This window comes from Mirounga angustirostris, unplaced genomic scaffold (assembly GCF_029215605.1).
Source record: "Mirounga angustirostris isolate CCGP_5_RB_7025 unplaced genomic scaffold, mMirAng1.0.hap1 SCAF_10, whole genome shotgun sequence".
Lineage (NCBI taxonomy): Eukaryota > Metazoa > Chordata > Mammalia > Carnivora > Phocidae > Mirounga > Mirounga angustirostris.
Genome location: NW_026991718.1, coordinates 4,335,752 through 4,354,549, shown reverse-complemented (window position 1 = coordinate 4,354,549; position 18,798 = coordinate 4,335,752). Strand labels below are relative to the sequence as shown.

Sequence of the window (18,798 nt, the reverse complement as noted above, 5' to 3'; positions counted from 1 at the left end):
AGCAACCTTCTCCTCCATGGCAAGAAGTCTTCCCTCTACTTGGTTTGAGGGCTATGTTCCCAAAGGTTGGGGTTCCTGGCACTCTGCCTTTTACATTCGCTGGGCATTACCACAAATTAGAATCCAGACTTCACAACAGACAAAACGAGGGACAAGGGATACTCTCCGTATTACTTTTCTTTTTATGAGAAATATTGTAAAACACAGATAAATATAGAGACTAATATATCATACACATACATTTCTGCAATGGAGTTGCTATCGAAACAGATTGGCTTCATATTTTTAGAAATAATGCATGTCAGGTACAGTCGATTAGCGCTGTACTCTCTTTCTCATCTCGCCCTGTTCCAGAAGCAATCATTAACAGCAATCCGTGGGCTGTCTTTCAGTCCACGTTGATACTTTTGCTATATTTGTATACATTTATACGAATGTACGTTGTATTGTCGCATACACATACCATTCTGTTTCCATTCCTTTTTTTGAATTCAATGCTTTTTTTGAAGATCTCTCCATGTTGATTCAGACATATCTAGTGGATGGATTTTACTACCATTTATAGTAAACTGTCGTATGAATATAAGGTGCTTTGTTCACTCCTTCCCCCCGTGCAGGACATTGAGGCTGCTTTTCACTCCTCCTGTGTTGCTATGTGTTCTCCCACATGGCTTTTTGGCTTATATATGCACAGAAGTTTTCTTGGGGTGGGTAACTGGAGGGGCAATTGCTCGGTTGAAGGGTATTTGTCTCTCAATCTTTGCCAGATACTGGCAAATTGTTCTCCAAAGGGACTGTTGCCATTTACGTTCTCCCCTCAGTGGCTGCGAAGTCTCTTTCCCCACATCCCCTTCATTACTTTGTAGCAATTATGAGGAGAGCTGCTATCAACGTCCATGCCCAAGCTGTGGGGTGCATATATATTTTCCATTCTCTCGGGTAGACACCTGGGAGTCGAACTGCCCTGTCATGCGGTAAACTCTATGTTTAACTTTTGGAAGAACTGCCAGACTTCTCCACAGCTAGCACACCATTTTGTATTACCACTGGCAATGAACGTGGGTGGGTTCCAGCTTCTCCAAATCCCCACCGACACTTACTGTTCCTCTTTTTGATTATAAAAACGCTAATGTGTGTGAAGTAATCTCATAGAGTTTTTGCTTTGTATTTCCCTGATAACTAATAGTGTCGGTCATCTTTTCATGTGCTTTTTGGCCTGTGTATATCTTCCTTAGAGAGATGTCTATCCAAATCCCTTTCCATTTTTAAATTGGGTCATTTGTCTTTTTATTGTTGAGTTGTAAGAGTTCAGTATATACATGCCATAGACATTCCTTATTAGATATACAGTTTGCAAATATCTTCTCCCAAATATCAACCCAAATATCTGTGGGTTGTCTTTTCATTTTCTTTTTTTTTTTTTTTTAATATTTTTATTTATTTATTTGACAGAGAGAGATAGCAACAGCAGGAACACAAGCAGGGGGAGTGGGAGAGGGAGAAGCAGGCTTCCTGCCGAGCAGGGAGCCCGATGGGGGCTCGATCCCAGGACCCTGGGATCATGACCTGAGCCGAAGGCAGACGTTTAACGACTGAGCCACCCAGGCGCCCCATCTTTTCATTTTCTTGATGATGCCCTTTGAAGCACCAAAGTTTTAAATTTTGTCAACTTTTCCTTTGATTGCCTGTGCATTTGCTGTCATACCTAAGAAGCCATTGCCTGACCCCAGGTCCCAAAGATTTATGCTTGTGTTTTCTTCTAAGGCTTTATAGCTTTAGTCTTTAGTCTTATGTTTAGGCCTTTGATCCATTTGGAGTTAAACTTTTGTAAATGGTGTGAGGTAGGGGTCCAACTTCATTCTTCTACAGGTGACCATCTCTGACCATCCAGTTGTTTCCAACATCACTTGTTGGAAAGACTATTCTTTCTCCCACTGAATTGTTTTGGCACACTTGTCAAAAAGCAATTGATTACAAATGTCAGGGTTTTTTCTGGACTTTCAGTTTTATTCCATATATATATATATCCTTATGCCAGTACCATACTCTCTTGATTACTGTAGCTTTGTTGTAATGGTATAGCTTTCCCAGATGTAAATTATAAAGCACATTTCATCTGCCTCAGAAGACTGCCTAGGCCAGTGGTTCTCAAAGTGTGGACTCCTGACCAGCAGCATTATCATCACTGGTAATTTGTTAGAAATGCAAACTCTCAGGCAACACCCCAGACTTTGTGAACCATTAACTCTGGGGGTGGGGCTTAGCGATCTGTGTTTTTGCAAGCTCCTCGGGGGATTCCTATGTACACTGTAGATGGGGATCCATTGCGCTGTATCTGCACCATCTAGATGACAGCCCCTCACATATGGCTGTTAAGCACTTGAATTGTGCTAGCCCGAACTGAGATGTGCTATAAATATAGAGCACACACTGAATGTCAAAGACTTAATATGAAAAAAAGAATGCAAAGTACCTTATTCATAATTTTTAGAGTGATTACATGTTGAAGTAAGAACATTTCCTCTATGTTGAATTAAAACATGTATCATTAAAATGAATTTTGCCTGTGTCTTTTTACACTTAAAAATGTGCCTGCATATGTGGGTCACATTTTCTTTCTGTTGGAATGTGGACAGTTGGCTAGAAGGTGAAATGAGAGACTTCTACTCCACATTATCTGCTGAACTGTTTCGGGCAGACACTCACCTACTGTCCTGCTCAGGGAATGTACCAATTTCTCAGGCTCCAAGAGCTCTATTTCCCAGAAGAGAAGCCATCGGGAGCAGAGCTAGAAAGGCAAGCCGCCTCTTCTGGTTCAGACTGGTTGGGAAAAGCGGTCAAAGCCACTGTTTGTGTTTGGCTTTGGGTTTTGTGCTTGAGCAGGAGTGCAATGCAGCCAAACAGACTCTCGGCTGCTCCCTCATGGTTCACCAGCATGGAAAGGATGTTGGCCTGGCTGTGCAGCTCCCCGGGCTGGGGGCTTGGCTTGACATACGGGGGCCTGGCAAGTTGCTGCTGCGGTGTGCCCCACCTACCCTGGGTCATCGTGCGGGACATGGACACAGGCCCCCGTGCATCCAGCTGTGCAAACCAGCAAGGTACACCTGTCCCAGGGGCTCCAGTCCGATGCACCATGAGCGCTCCTTATGGAGCTGCAACTCCAAGATCAGCACTAGAAGCCCCCAGCAGGTACTTCAACAGGGTCCCAAGCTACTTCTCAAATCCTTGGTGCACCTGACCCTCTCCCCTCGCCCTGGTCACCTGTGGGCAGCGCTGTCCTGAGGAAACAAGTTCCTAGAGGTTAGGTGTCTTGTTCAGGTGACACAGCTAGAACTTGTCAGAACTTGGACTAGAACCTGGCTCTCCTGAGATTCAACGGGATGCTTTCCTCTATACGTTTGTACTGAGTCAGTCAGCCTTTGGTAATGCTGCTGATGATGCTGAAGGTAGTGTCCAAATCACTTATCCAGTATCTCTCATGCCATAGGCCCTTTACATGCACTGCCCCTTTTAGTCCAAGGGAGACACAAATATCCACATTTTACAAATTAGGAAATCGGAACCCTGGATTAGGGCTCAGTTGGGATTGCTGAAGGGAATGTTCTGGGCCCGCTAAAGGAGAAGGAGGGAGGAGGGGGGAGAGAAGGAGGAAGGGAATTATTCCCAAGATCCCCAGGCCCGTGACTGCTGGAGCCAGACCTGCCTCTAGGCCTGCCTGCCCCGGAACCCCACTCACTTTCCCCTGCACCTCAGCAGCATGCCTTGGGTGTTGTTGAGAGACAGCCCAGCTCCTGAGCCCTCACCAGCAAGCCAGGCTCCCCTCCACACCCTCACCCTCTTCCTCGGGGAGCAGGGGCAAGTGGGCGATGCACTGCTCAAGGAACAAAACAAGGTCCTGAAAGCCCCTGGTCCTGAGGACTGGGTCCTCGGGCCCAGCCTTGAGACTTGAGGGGGGCACCTGGGCAGATGGGGTGGGAAACAGATGAGAAGATATATTGGCATGTCTTAGCTTGCACTGCCATCACAAAATCCTGAGACTGAGAGGCTTATAGCAGACATTTATCTCTCACAGCTCTGGAGGCTGGAAGTCCAAGACCAAGGTGTTGGCAGATTCAGAATCTGGTGAGGGCTCCTTTCCCAGCTTGCACATGGCTGCCTTCTCGCTGTGTCCTCACATGGCCTCTGTGGAGAGAGGAAGAGATCTCATTCCCTCTTCCTCTTCTTACAAAGGCACCAATCCTATTGGTTGAGGATCCCACCCTTATGACCCCATTTACCTTAATTACTTCCTAAAGGCCCTCTCTCAAATCCAGGCACACTGGGTGTGTTAGGGCTGCAATGCATGACTTTTGGAGGGACACGATTCAGTCCATAGCAGGGGGGTTACTCTAGGAGAAGGGACACTCTAGTTTAATCTTGATCCCTCGGAGCTTGCAAGGGGGAAGGGGGAAGGGAGATCTATCCGAATGTGCCTCTGAGTCACACTCCCTCGGTAAGCCCTGGGTCATAGCATCTGCTTCAGGGGCCTTCATGAACACTGGTGGACCTCAGGGAGAGGCACGGTGGCCTCATCATCCAATTTCCCCACCTCTGATCCATACTGACCCGAGGCAGGATCCAGCGATCCCGGCGAGTCTCGCTATTGGCGTCACCAGCAAGTTCTCTGTTTCCTCTGATTTGAGCTTCTGGGGTCAGGGGGAGGGTGGGCAGCCAGACATGCTGCATCCAGCCTAAGGGAGCATGGCCCACTCCATTCCCAGCCACCACACTTCTCCCTTCTGTAGTTACAATAACACAGAGGACCAGAGTCAAAAGAGGACCTGGAGACAAGTGGGCCTTCACTTCCTCAAGCATTCAGGAGCAGGGGTCTGTGAGCTAGAACCAGGTTTATTGGAAAGAACCTCCTCAGTAGGATACACACTCAAGTTCATCAAAGGACTACAAATAATTGTTTTTTTTAAATAGGACTTTTTCCAAAGCCTGTGTGGGCCCAGCGCAGTGATATTGAATCCGGTTTTTTGACCTGGCTGTCACTGATGCTAATACATGTCCTTGGTCACTTCCTTTCTCCAGGTATAAGTGTTCTCGTCTGTAAGACATGGGGATAATCTCATTGGAAATAGCATATGTATAACTGCTTCAAAAAGAGTAAGGTCATAAAATGAAGTCAGATATGATTATTATTATTTTTTAAAAGATTTTATTTATTTATTTTGAGAGAGAGAGAGTGAGACAGAGAGAGAGAGAGCACAAGCAGGGGGAGTGGGAGAGGGAGAAGCAGGCTCCCCGCTGAGCAGGGAGCCCAATGCGGGGCTCGATCCCAGGACCCTGGGATCATGACCTGAGCCGAAGGCAGATGCTTCACCGACTGAGCCACCCAGGTGCCCTAAGTCAGTTATTATTAAGAATAATGAGACTCATTCCTGACTTAAAGTGTTTACAGCCACGTTATGGAAGACAAATTGTATATACAGCAGGCCACCTGTTATGTGTTGAATTGTTCCCCCATAAAGATGTTGAAGTCCTAATCTCTGGTACCTGTGAAGATGACCCTATTTGGAAACAGTGTCTTTGCACACGATCAAGGTCATTAGAATGGGCTCTAATCCAATATGACTGGTGTCCTTATGCAAAGGGGAAATTTGGGCACGGAGGCAGACACACACAGAGGAAAGATGAAGGAAGACATAGGGAGAAGACAGCCATCCATAAGCCAAGAAGCATCTGACAGAAATCAGGGGTCGAAACCTGAACAGATTCCCCCTCAGGTCCCTCAGAAGGAACCAAACTTGCTGACACGTTGATCTTGGACTTCCCAGCCTCTAGAGCTCTGAGACAATAAATGTCTTGGTTTGAGCCAGCCTGCCTCTGGTACTTTGTTATGGCGGCCCCAGGAAACTAACAGAACACCCTACCCTGAATTTGCTTTTTGCTTTGCTCTAGGTTATTAAATTCAAGAGTACTTATTGAGTAACTACTACATGCCCTGCAAGAACAAAAGGAAGCGATCAGGTTGTATCTCACCTGAGGGAGACACTCCTCCTTTAGAAGTTCAGGGAAGGGAGAAGCGCCCAAGAGCTGAGATGTCAGAGGGCTAGGTGAAATCGGAACTGAGCCCTCCCTGAGGGATAGGTAGGTTCCAGATGAGTGGGAGAGGACTGCGCAGGCAAAGGCCCCGAGGTCCACTGGTAGGCGGGGTCCAGGACTGCCTCAGTCCGCCTCTGTACTCTCCCTGAGCTTCCTTACCCTCCACCAGCCTCACCCTGGGTCTCCCGTACTTTCCCCTCCTCCTCATCTTTCAAAGCCCAGTGACACTGTCATCTGCTCTGTGAGCCGTTCCTCTCCCCACAAGCTGATTTTGCAGGGGGTCACAGCTAGCTAGAGCTCAGTCCTCGATGACAGTGATTATCATGCTCTATGTGGATGTCTATCTGTTGTCCTGTGACTGAGCTGGGGAGACCTGTGCTCTGAATCCGTGGCAGAGACATCGTGGCGTGCTCACCAACACGATGGTTTTCCCCCGGGCCCAGAGGAAGGCTGTAATTCCTGGACCCCTTGCAGCCAGGTAGCACCACGTGACTAATTCTGGTCCCTAAATATGGACCCATGTGATGTGTGCCTCCTCCAGGCCTGGCTCCCAATGACCCCTTTCCCCCCCTCTTTGACCCCCCCTCCTCCCCCAGCACTGTCTCCTCCCTTGTTGCTGGCTGGAAGTCAAGGGGCCAGCCATGTCCTGGGAAGCCCTGAAGGAAGAATCTCGAGATGGAAGAGGCTGGAGTTCCTGAGCGTCTGTGAGGAGTCTTCCCTGTGCCCTCCGACCTAGCACCGGACCGCAGCCTGAGTGAGAGGTGGGTCTCATGTGTGACCACAGCAGAACATAACCTACGCCAGTTAACCCAGTATCTGCAGTCACCCAGGCCGAGGGGCCTGGGCTTGACACATGGCTGGGGGCTTGTCCCCTGTAACCCCACCCTCTGTGCAGACAGACGACAGGGAAGCTGCTCAGTGACCCTGGCCCCTGGTCTGCTGAGAAGGAAAGATGCTGGCCTGGGTACCAGAGCCGCTCCGTGTGACATCACCTCAGCCCCATACCGCTGACGCTCACAGTCATTATTGCATTTAATCCCCACAGCAGGGCTGCCTAGGAGACTAACTCCCTCCGGGGTTGGTTTTGCCATTTGCTTGCTGAGAGAGGGGTCTGGGCTCTCAGACCACCTGGCCTGCCAGCCCAGCTATTCCCCTGCCAAGCCGCCCACCAGCATTCCTCTCAGCAGCCTCCTGTGTAGTGGGAGTTCACTCCCGGTGTTTTTGGGGAGGAGGATTTGCAGGAAGATTTGAGTTTTCCCCTAGAGACGCCAGAAAGACAGTCTGTCTCAGGCTAACGCTATCGCCCAGCTCCACAATCAGGGCTGTTTCTGTGGTTACCTTTCTTCGGGGATGTTTGGGGTGGGTGGTGCTGGTAGTGGTGGGTGTGTGTATATATTTGCTTTTTCCAGGGCCCAGATTTTCAGGAGCTCCTGGGGTGAGGGGCTCTGGGAAGCACAGTCCCGTTTTCCTTCCCTCTCAGGCAGGTGCGTTCGGAGGGGGACAGAGGAAGTCTATGGGAAACACAGGTTTGTCTCTCCCTGACTCCCAGGCCGCCTGTCCCTGGGACCGAGATGTCCACCAAGTCCCTTCCTCAGCAGAGACTAAAGACCCACAGCAAGTCAGGGAGGGAGGGGCCCGAAGAAGCCTGCCCCTCCTCCCGTCCATCTTATAGGTGGGGAAACCAAGCCCGCGGGAGTCTCGGGGACTTGCCCCAATCGCCCAGAACTGGCAAAGGCAACCAGAACTGGAACTCAGGTGTCCTTCCTCCCGGTCCTCGGCTCCTTCCCAGAAGGAGGCGCGGGAAGGCCTGTGGTATCTGCTCAGGGGACTGGCGGTGAGGGTGCCAGAGGGCCCTGGGAGACGGCCTGGGGCGACTCCGGCCTCTTCCCTTTCTGGGCCACCCGGGCCTCACTTCCTGCAGAGGACTGGGGAGGCGGGGGAGTGGGCGCGGAGCTGGCCCCTCCCGGTGCCGCCTCCCCGCCTCTCCCACACCCGCAGGCCAGAGGCCAAGGGTTAGGGAGGCGGAACCGGTGCTCAGCTTCGCTCCTGCGCCGAAATCCACCCGGGACTGGGACCCGCTCAGGGCCTAGACTGGGCGGAGAGTGCGCTACGGAGCAAGTGAGGGGCCCGGCTTGGAAGGCTCGGAGGCCCGGCACCGAAGGGCCAGCAAGGGGCGTGGCTAGGGACAGGGGCGCGACCCAAGCAGGGTAGGTGGGCGGGGCTAGGTGTGGGGCGTGGCCCTGCGGGGGCGGGTCCGCAGGAAACTTGAGCGCCAGCCCCGGCCGCACGCCCCGCCCCCGGCCCCCGCCTCCGGGTCCCGCCTTCGAGTCCCTTCCTTCCCGGCGCTGGCAGGCGGGCCGCGGCGACTGCTGGCGGCGGACGGGTGGACCGGTGGACGGGCGGGCGCCTCCGGCTCGCTCCCTCCCTCGCTGCCGGCTTCCTTTTGTTTTTCTGGGAGGCGATGAGCGCAGGGCCGGCGCGGAGGCTGCGGGCGCACGGAGGCCCGCGCTCCTAGCCACCCTTCCCGGCCTCGGCGCGCTAGTCCCGGGCAGCGGCCCGCTCCCGCCCCAGCGCCAGCCGCGCCGAACTTGGGCTCGGGAAGCCGGCGGACCGCGTCCTGCGCCGGAGCAGGTAGGGCAACCGGGGGGCTGCTGTCTGCGGAGAGTGCGGGCGTGTGCACCGGTGTGAGCTGCGACCGGGCTCTCTGCGTGTGTGTGTGTGTGTGTGTGCGCGCGCGCGCGCGTGTGTGTGTTGGGGGTGCCTGTGTTTGCGTGGCGGAGTTGTGGGTGACCGAGGACGGTGGTGTGTCCCTGGAATGGCGTGTCCTCGTGGGGATCCGTGTGTACAGTGGGTGTGCACATTTTGGGGTTGCGTTTGTGGAATTGTGTGTCCGGGCGCAGTTGCTGGTGGGGACGAGTGGCGGGGCGGGTGGCGGGTGGGCGTGGGCGGTCCAGCCCTGTGTGCGGAGCCCTCTGTCTCCCGCCGGCCGGCGCAGTGCGGAGCTCCAGGGGCTCCGGGGACAGCTGGGATCCAAAGGAGCTAGCGCGGGCCTCTGGGGCAGCCTGGGCTAGCCCCGCTGGGGGGCAGGTCCGCGAGGCCCACGTGGGTGGCAGGTGCGCTCCCTCCAGGGTTGGGGGCTGGCGCGGCGGCCATCTGCTCCCTCCTTACTAGGCCGAGGGGCGACGGACAGAGCCCTGCTCCGGAGTTAGGAGCCCTGGCCTCGCCGTGACCCGCACTGCGACCTGGGCCAGACACGCCACCTTCTCTGGTTGAGGTTTGCTTCTCTATCAAATGGGGACAGTTCCTCCCTAGGGGTCTGCCGTGACATTTAAAATGAGAACGCACTAAAGATAGCTCTTGGCCTGGTGCTTGGCACATAGTAGGTGCTAAGTTAATTGAATTAGTGTCAATTAGTGTCTCTCATTTTTTAATCCTTTTTTTCCCTTTGTCGTGGTGGGGCTATTACATCCCCTGCCTCCCCCCCCCCCCCCCCGCGCGTGTTTTGTGCCTCTCTCACGGCCCTAACTTAACTGCGAAGCACCGAGATTCGAGAAAGTTTAGGCTGCCGGGTGCGCTGCCTGCTCGCCGCACCTCCCGGGCGGCGCCGCCGCGAGTGTGCAGGAGCGCGCAGCGCCCAGCCGCGAAGGCTCCCGCGCCCGAGCTGGGGGTCCCTCTCCTGGCCAACTGGGGCGGCTGCTGGAGTCGGGAGCCTTTTTGTTCAACAAGTGCCTAGTCCCCGGGGCTTGCGGCTTGCAGAGTCTGACAGCCAGGGCGTGAAGGGGGCGCTCCCCGCAGAGACGGACCTCGGGCTCCCAGGGCATCCCGGCCGGGCCTGGTCAAGCCGAAGGCCATCTCCTTTACTCCCGGACAACACCGAGTCCCCCTAGAGGAGGGTGTTTGCCAGGACCGCAAGTGCTGCCTTGGGCCTCGGCGTTGGACACCCTCCGACCCCTCCCCCCACCCATCCAACCGCGTCTCTCTTGGATCAGCCTTACGCAGGAGGCCCAGGGCGCGTGGGATCCTTCCTCCTAGTCCTGCCCCTTAATTTTTAAAATATTTAGTTTGAAGCCTACTACTACGTAACATTGAACTGCAGTGAACGTGCACACCCTCCAACCACGATTCACTCTCAGGGAGAGTCCTGCCAACCGCAGCATAGCGCTTGCTAGACCCGGCGGGGCCAGCTGGCCCCGGCTGCCCTGCTGCCTTCTGCCAGAGCTGGGGATTCCTTCCCTCCATCGCTGTGGTTTCTTTCTTCCTCTCAGGACCCTTCCCAGTCGGAAAAACAAATAACCTTTCACGAAGGGAGCAGCCGACCTCATGGTGCATGACGCTCTCAAAATGGAGCATCGGCATGGAATGGGCTCGGGGGCCATGGGGATCATCAGCTGGGCTGTGCTTAGGTATGGGATGTGTTTCCCGGGATCACCTGCTCCCGGTGGGTGTGCTCAGGGAAGCTGGAATCCTTTGCAGGCTTTTATGAAACGGGAGCAGAAAGCTCTTGCTTGGTCTGTCTTCTGCCAGCCCCGAATGCTGAGGTCTCAGTGGTGATGGCAGGCCAGGGGACTTGGATGAGCTAAGTTTTCATCTGATTTGGTGTCAGGGGCACACTTAGAATGCAACCTGCTTTTTCTGTTGCATAAAATGATTTTATATCCTGGAGGAGAAAAGGGCTTTTCATCTCAATCCTACTCTCTTCCCCATAATCAGATTGAATAATACTGAAGGAAAAAAAAAAAAAAATCAGGCTGGCTTTCTCAGCTCAGAAGACAGACCAAAAGCTGGGCTGTTTGTTATTGGGGTGGCTGTTTTGTATTTTGCTGCTTAAAACCAGCCCTCTGTCTCAAGCAAACCAGTGTGTCGGCCCTAGATCTATTTCTGTTTCACTTTTGAGAGCGCCTGTAATTACTGAGCTCTTGAGGCTTTATTGGATAATGTGCTGGAGGGAAGGCCCAGGGGCTCTGCCTCTCACTTGCCGTGGGATGTGGTGCGTTTTTAGCCTTGCCTGCTCCCTTTGGGTTCCACTTGGATGCTTTTTGTAAGGTGAAAAATAGACGTCAACGTGCGATAATAATTTGGGGCACCTGGCATTGGGAATCAGATGCCTGGAAGCGCAGACTTATGGAGAAACAATAGGTCAAACCGCCAGAAGAACAGAGATTTGCCCAAACCCTAGCCGGTGATCCATTCATTTCCAATAAGCCCTCTAGAGGGAAACTCTAAGAGATATAAAGGAGCTTGGACTAATTCCTTCAGAATTTTATCTTAATGCCCCGTTTTGGCCACTGGGCTGTGCAGAATTAGAAATACAAGCTGTTGAGTGACAAGGAGTGGACTCGCCTTCACGCACAGTCCCCATCCGGGGCCTCCTCCTTACTGAGCTCTCTCTCTACCTGGGGCTGCTCTGGAGTTTGATCTGGTAAAGCAGTAGTGCTTTCCAGGGGCCTCAGACCCACTGCCTTTGGGGCTCCATGTGCACAGTTCCAAGGGTTGCCTTTTCCCATAAAAATACCCTATTAAGCGTTTGTGTATTAGGCAGTCTGTCTCCCCCTTATGCCTGTGGTCCTTTCCCCCAGCTTGTCCTGGGCCCTTGTATAGCCAGCCACTCATAAGTGGTAAAGTGCCCAGGTCACTTAGGGACCAGTGTTAATCCTGGAGACTACTAAGGAGCCCCAGAGTTATTTGGCAACACAGAGTAAGCTATTTTGCAGCTGAAATTTTATCTAGATCAGGATCAGGTTTGTGTTAGAATTTAGCATGCCAGCAAGCCCTAAACCAAGCTTGTTTGTTATGGGATAATGCTTCCAATTTGTGGAGTCGCCAGCCCGGGCTTGATGGGGGATTATGAGTATTTTGCTAGTTTGTCAGATGTCATTGTGTTTGTGGAAGGAGGGCAGTTATAAACCTTAATCGCGCTCTCTCTACTGTGGGATTCACCATTCTCCCACGGTCTCATTGGGTTTCTTTGGTGTTTTCATGCCCACACATAAGTCTGTGCATCTCATGTGGACAACCTTCTTGTCCTCTTCCCTTTGGGTTGAGTTTCTAATCAGGGAATGACAGGTAATGGTATATGGAGATGGCAAAGCAGGCTTAGGTAGGGGCTGTCTCGGTGACTCTTGCACCATGGGGAAAAATATTTCTTTCAAATCACTTTCCACCAAAAAAAAAAAGGGGTTGGAATCTAGTGGCGTGGGTTTTAATGTAACTTCCGTTAATCAATACGGTTTGACAGGTGAACATTTCTTAGGCACTGATGAGCAAGGTGCAAGTCTAAAGACATTTTTTTTTTTATCATCAGGAAAGCACAGTAAATCCTTTAAGAGAGCCCTGCCTTGGCCATGTCCTTTCAAGTATAATTGAATTTCAGAGGCAAAGCTTCATATCTCTGCATTTATGAGGCATGACTAACTAAAGACACTTTCGGAGAGATCCCAGGCTCCTCCTGTTGCAGCCCTCCCCTGCTGGCTGCAGGTGCGCAGAGATATCTTCTTGGGGCTCTTTTCATTTACCTTTTTTTTTTTTTTAAAAGATTTTACTTATTTATTTGAGAGACTGAAAGTGCGCATGAGCGGGGGTGAGGAGCAGAGGGAGAGGGAGAAGCAGGCTTCCCGCTGAGCAGGGAGCCCAATACGGGGCTCGATCCTAGGACCCCGAGATCACGACCTGAGCCGAAGGCAGAAGCTTAACCGACTGAGCCACCCAGGCGCCCCTTCATTTACCTTTATAAGCCAAGCGCGCCCCACACCTGCTAATCCAGCAGCTGTGTTTTCCGGATATCTGTTGCTTTTCAGCTCTTGAGGTGCAGCTCAGGTTGGCAGCAAGCCAGGAGACGGGTCGGGGTGCTGGCATCAGTCCCACCTGCCTCACTCGACGAGAAGTTTCTGAGGAGCGAGTGATGGGTCTGTGACTCTTGGCTAAGAAACACTCAGGATAGTTCAATTTGTACTCCGTGGATAAAGCTGCCATGATTCTGCAGACAGGAAGAAGGCTTCGGGGGGGGTGCACGGTTCTCATGGAAGTCTCCCTTGATTGCCTCAGTATCTGCCTCAAATCTTCCCCGAGCCTCTTTCAGCCAGGGAGGTCCCTTAGTCAGGCACAGTCTAAGTGCTCTCCTTTCACCTGGGCTCACGTCTGTGCATTGGCAGGTGAGCAAACCTGAGCTCTCCCCATGCTCAGACCCAGCGTGCAGGCTCCACGCTGCTCCACATCAAAGCAGAGCCCAGAACTTCCTTCCACCCCCAAGCGGGTCCCTCTACCTGTTGTAATGAATGCCTCTCGCCTACTTGTTCATTCCAGCTAGAAACCTCAGGAGTGTTTCTGGGCTCTTTCCCTTTCTTCGTCTGTCCAGAAATCCGGAATTGGTCAGTCCTCTGTTGCCCTAGCCCCTCCTCTCCGACGACCCCAAGGCTCCTGTTCCCACACAGCAGAGCTTTCTCATCCCTTATCCTGGAGCCCCGCTTCCACTTGAGTCATTGCTGTCGTCAAGTTACTATGGAAAACAGATTTTGTCCTCTCACTCTGCACTCTGGCCCCCCAGCCACCCCCGGCCCCAAGTTCATGTTCTTGCCCAGTAAGTGTTCTTCTGAACATCTGCTGGGTGCCTTGCTCCAAGCAGGACTCTGAAAGCCCGACACAGGCTTCCTCCCGGCTGGAGCCCAGCTTGGGCTGGGGACTGGGGAGACCCTCCGAGGAGCCCTCAGAGCTTGACAAGTGCTCCAGGGAAGCTCCTCCCCCTGGGCTAGGGCGGGCAGGGAACTAACCTTCTCTGGGAACTAACCTTCTCAGCTGTGCTGGGAGGGGTGCAGGTGTCTGGGGGGAGGTGGGACTAGGAGGGTCAGGGTAGCCGGGTTGCCACAGCACCTGCCTTTCTTCTTTCCCATCCAGACTTCTTTATCTGCTAAACTCCTACTCATCCTTGGAAAAAAAATCTTTTTAACTAACAGCTTTATTGAGATATTATTTATATACCGTGGAGTGTACCCATTTCAAATGCACAATCCAGTACTTTTCAGTAAATTTACAGAATTGTGCAACTGTCACCACAATCCAGTTTTAGAACCTTTGCATCACCCCAGAAAGCTCCCTCCGGCCCATTTATTGTCACTCTTTGTCCCCGCCCCCACCCCAAGGCAACCACTAATGGGCTTTCTGTCTCTAGATTTGCCTTTTCTTCCCGACTCTCATTTGTAGATTTGGCTCCAGGGCCTCCTCCTTGAGGCTTTCCTGGAGTTTTCCAGTGAGAATTGATTGCTCCCTCAGGCTGATCAAAGAGGCTGGGTGCTTGCCTGCCTGAGGGCTGGCCAGCTCTTTGACGCAGTGACTGCATCCTTCTGGCCCCCATTCCTCCCCTAGCGCAGCGCTGGGCGCCTGGGGTACCTATAGGGCCTGTTGGCTGCGCTCAGTGAAGTTGCTTCCCCCCATTTCTCTCGTCAGTCACCTCCTGAGTATCCAGCAGGGGGTTCGAATTTAAAGTACAGAGTGAGGCAAAAGGGATCAAACTAATTTTTTTTTTTTTTTTAGTTTTATTTATTTGACATAGAGACAGAGAGAGAGGGAACACAAGCAGGGGGAGTAGGAGAGGGAGAAGCAGGCTTCCCGCCGAGCAGGGAGCCCGATGCGGGGCTCGATCCCAGGACCCTGGGATCATGACCTGAGCCGAAGGCAGACGCTTAACGACTGAGCCACCCAGGCGCCCCCAAACTAATTTTTTAAACGAAAAAATCCAGGATGCCCAGAGCACACCAACTCAGCCAAGCCGTGGGCAAGAAGTAGAAGAACCTTATAAGAATTAAGCCAGGGTTCGTTCTCTCCTACCCATTTGGTAGTCGGGATCTGCCCTTCTGGGGCTTTTCTCAGAGTAATGTTCAGTTTTTCTTGTATGGCCTCCGAGCCATGGAAATTCCTTGTAGGGCACGGGCGGAATATGGCACGTCTTCATTTGCCCCAGTACTTGGCCCACAGCTGACCATGTAGGAGTGACGTAAGTGTGCGTGGGAGCAGAGAGGTCTCCTGGGAGGTAGACAGACAGAGGCCCCGGGAGGGGAGTGCACTTGCCTGGCTTGTGCATTTCAGAACTTCCCTTCTTGGGTTATTTTTGTTCTTCAAGGAAAAGCAGAGGAGGAGACCCCATTTTACAGATTGCAAATTGAGTCACAGAAATTGTATACGCAGCATAGGCAGGTAGATCTGGGTCTGACCACCAGGTCACAAGTGGTCTCTCTCCACTGTCTGTTAACTAATAAAATTAAAAAAAAAAAACAAGAACAACAAAAAAGAAACACTCCTGTAGAGGTGAAAAACAAAACCAAACAGAAAACATAAATGGTCTCTGTCTCCCACCGAGGCGGAGAACTTTCTTGGTCGACAGCAAGAGTGTCTTGTTTCTTTCGGAAGATTGCAGATGTTGGGGTCCAGCAGACCTGGGTTTGAGTCAGGCTCTGCCCTGTCATTTATTAGCTGGGTGACACTTTCTGAGCCCGAGTTTGCTCACGTTTATGAAGGGGTTCCGGGGCCACGTTGGACTATCACATGGAACGTGGACCTAGAGCCGTGGAGTCTTGGGCTGGTCACATGTCTGTGCTAAGTGGTGGCCGTTGTTGCTATTTAAGATTTTATTTATTTATTTAAGAGAGAATGAGATAGAGAGAGAGCATGAGAGGGGGGAGGGTCAGAGGGAGAAGCAGACTCCCTGCCGAGCAGGGAGCCCGATGTGGGACTCGATCCTGGGAGTCCAGGATCATGACCTGAGCCGAAGGCAGTCGCTCAACCGACTGAGCCACCCAGGCGCCCCGTTGTTGCTATTTAAACGTTCTTGGGTGGTGTGCCTCCTCTGCCGCTAAGGATTTCTTTTCATATTCAGGTTTATTAGGCATCTTTTGACCCACCCTGTAGTAGCGAAGCATTTGATGTGAGAGCCTGTGAATGTGTGTGAAGGCTCCTAGAAGGGAGCTGGTGGGGGCCATGACTTGGAGGTTAGGGAGCTGCCATTTTGGATTGTCCAGCTCATGTCTTCTCAGAAGCCTCTGTGAGGGTCGCTGACACAGCCGTGGTGACAAAGAGATCTAGGTTAGGTCATTCTTCAGATCTAGGTAGGTTATTTCTCAGACTCAGTGAGGCCCTGACCTCTTGATCCCCTGTCTCCCAGGGGGCCAGGAAGCCTTTATTGAGTTGGCTTGTGTGCTAATGGGCCCGGGGACTCTGGGGAACACCGGCAGGATTACGATTCTCTGCAGTGGTGTATACGGATCATAGCACTGTTTTCCCCCTCCAGCAGCAAAATGCTCAAGTCTCTGCTTCCTTCCTGTGCATTTAACAGACATTTCCAGAAAGCAGAATTGACGACAGCTCCCCACCCTTCCCTGTCACTCCCATCCTTTCTCTTTGCTGTGCTACAATCCATTTTTGGAGGGAAGTGAGAACCTCTCAAAATCAATCACCTGGGTTTAAAAATGAATCATTTCCAACATCGTACAATTTTCTGTATTTACATGTGGGGCTGGAGAGTCACTCCTGCCAGAATGAGCGTGGGATGTCTAGAAAAACCTATGCCCCAACTGTGGGCCCAAGGCAGGGCTGTGGGTGGGCAGGACTGGTGGTGCGCGCTCTCTCTCTCTCTCAGCCCTCTCCAAAGCGTGGGGGGGCAGTGGCAGGAATAAGGCTTTATTAAAAATCCTCAGTCATGCAGTGCCAATCTCATGCTTGGTGACGCAGCCTGGACAGTCTGGCTCAGCTTCCAAGGGTGGGAGACAAAATATGGTGGTTGCTTTGCCTTCTTTGGGTGTCTTTCGTTTCAGTAAGTGAAGGTACGAAGAGGCCTCGGACAGATGTCGAGGCTTGGCCTTCTTTCATGCTGGACCTTTGGCACTTAGGATCCATTCTTATTCTCTGGGGAGTGTTTGTCCCTCTTCTTTCTCTCTGAAGATGGGATAAAGAATTGCTGCTTTTATTGGCATATGTTCTTGGTGATATGCTATTATCTGCCCTCAAAACAAAATGGCCTGGCTGATTGTTTTCAGAGCTAGCTATAAAGTGAAAGCTTATGCATTTGGGAATGATTTTCGCTATCATTGGAGGAGGTAGGGGGAGGGGAGTTATAGCATGGGTGAGGAATTCCAGGTCTTCTCGGCCAGGCCACCGCAAGCAGCGTGAAGATCTCACTGCGGCCCATTGCTCCTTTCCCCTGTGCTTTGTGCTGGGCCACATGCTGGCTTCCCACATTATCATTCTGACCATCACTGTCCCCGTCATCACCACCGTCACTGTCATCACCACCATCCTCCCCATCAACACCACCATCCTCCTCCCCCTCCTCCTCACCATCATCACTATCATCACCATCCTCCTCCCCATCATCACCACCATCCTCCCCATCATCGCCACCATCCTCCCCATCAACACCGCCATCACCATCCTCCTCCCCATCATCACCACCATCACCATCCCCCTCCTCCTCACCATCATCACTATCATCACCATCCTCCTCCCATCATCACCACCATCCTCCCCATCAACACCGCCATCACCATCCTCCTCACCATCATCACCACCATCACTATCATTACCATCACCATCCTCCTCCTCCTCCTCATCACCGTCATTAACATCGTTATGATCACTATCACCACCATCACACTTATCATCACCATCATCACCATCATCATCACCGTCACCTTTACCACCATCATCAATGCCACCATCCAGTCTCACATTGCTTACCAACCTTGGGGTCACTGCTTCACATGGCCTATTTCTGTTGAGTTAGCTGTTCTTTGCTGGCAGGTTGTGGGGGGACACCTACTGTTAGGAGGGTAATGAGGGGAGTTAGTACAAGATGATGGTAGGCATAGAGAACCCAAATGGGTGGGTGATGGAATTTTACTCTAAAAGAGACCTCATGAGACTCACTGATCTGGAATATTCTTGGAAAATCCCACCTGTGATGGTTAATTTTATGTGTCAGTTTGACTTGCCTAAGGGATGCCCAGATAACTAGTAAAACTTTATTTCTGGGTGTGTCTGTGAGGGTGTTTCTGGAAGAGATTAGCATTTGAATTGGCAGGCTGAGTAAAGAAGACCCCCTCTACCAATGTGTGCAGACATCATTCAATCCACTGAGGGCCTGAATAGAACAAAAAGATAGTGGAAGGTGGAATTTACTTTGTCTGCTTGAGCTGGGACGTCTGTCTTCCCTTGTCCTTGGACATCCATGCTCCTGGTTCTCAAGCCTTTGGACTCGGACTGGGACTTACACCATTGGCTCCCTTGATTTTCGGGCTTTTGGACTTGGACTGAATAACACCAGCTTTCCTGGGTTTCTAGCTTGCAGATGGCAGGTTGTGGGACTCCTCAGCCTCCGAAGTTGCATGAGCCAATTCCGGTAAGTCTCCACATACATATATCTCCTACTGGTTCTGTTTTTCTGGAGAACCTTGACTGATAAACCACCTGTTTTGCAGGCCCAGAGAGAGCCAGTGGTACCTATTCCGTTGAGTTCCCCATGGCCCTTCCAGGGAGGACAGCTTTGGCCCCCTCTTGTATTCTCCTGGCCTTTTGCCACCACTCTTCATTAGTGCTGGTGGGAGTCTGACCTTGCTGGTTGGGCACTGTGCTTGTCTGCCTCTCCCAGGGCAGTGGGCCTCTTGGCACGTAGGACCTTGTAGATTTCTCCTCCACGGCCCCCCATTCCTGGCACAGAACCTGGAACACAGT

At 52.1% G+C, this 18,798-nt stretch overlaps 1 protein-coding gene across 2 annotated transcripts in view; it reads left to right on the top strand.

Moving 5' to 3' along the window:
• The first annotated feature begins 8,412 nt into the window (after positions 1-8,412).
• HPCAL1 (hippocalcin like 1) overlaps positions 8,413-18,798 on the top strand; it is a 109,739-nt gene continuing 99,353 nt past the window's right edge. The window contains exon 1 of one of the 2 annotated variants that reach the window (XM_054509596.2): positions 8,413-8,718. The gene's annotated coding sequence lies outside the window, so the exon portion shown is untranslated. The remainder of the gene's footprint in view (positions 8,719-18,798) is intronic. The other variant, XM_045884070.3, reaches the window with a different exon arrangement.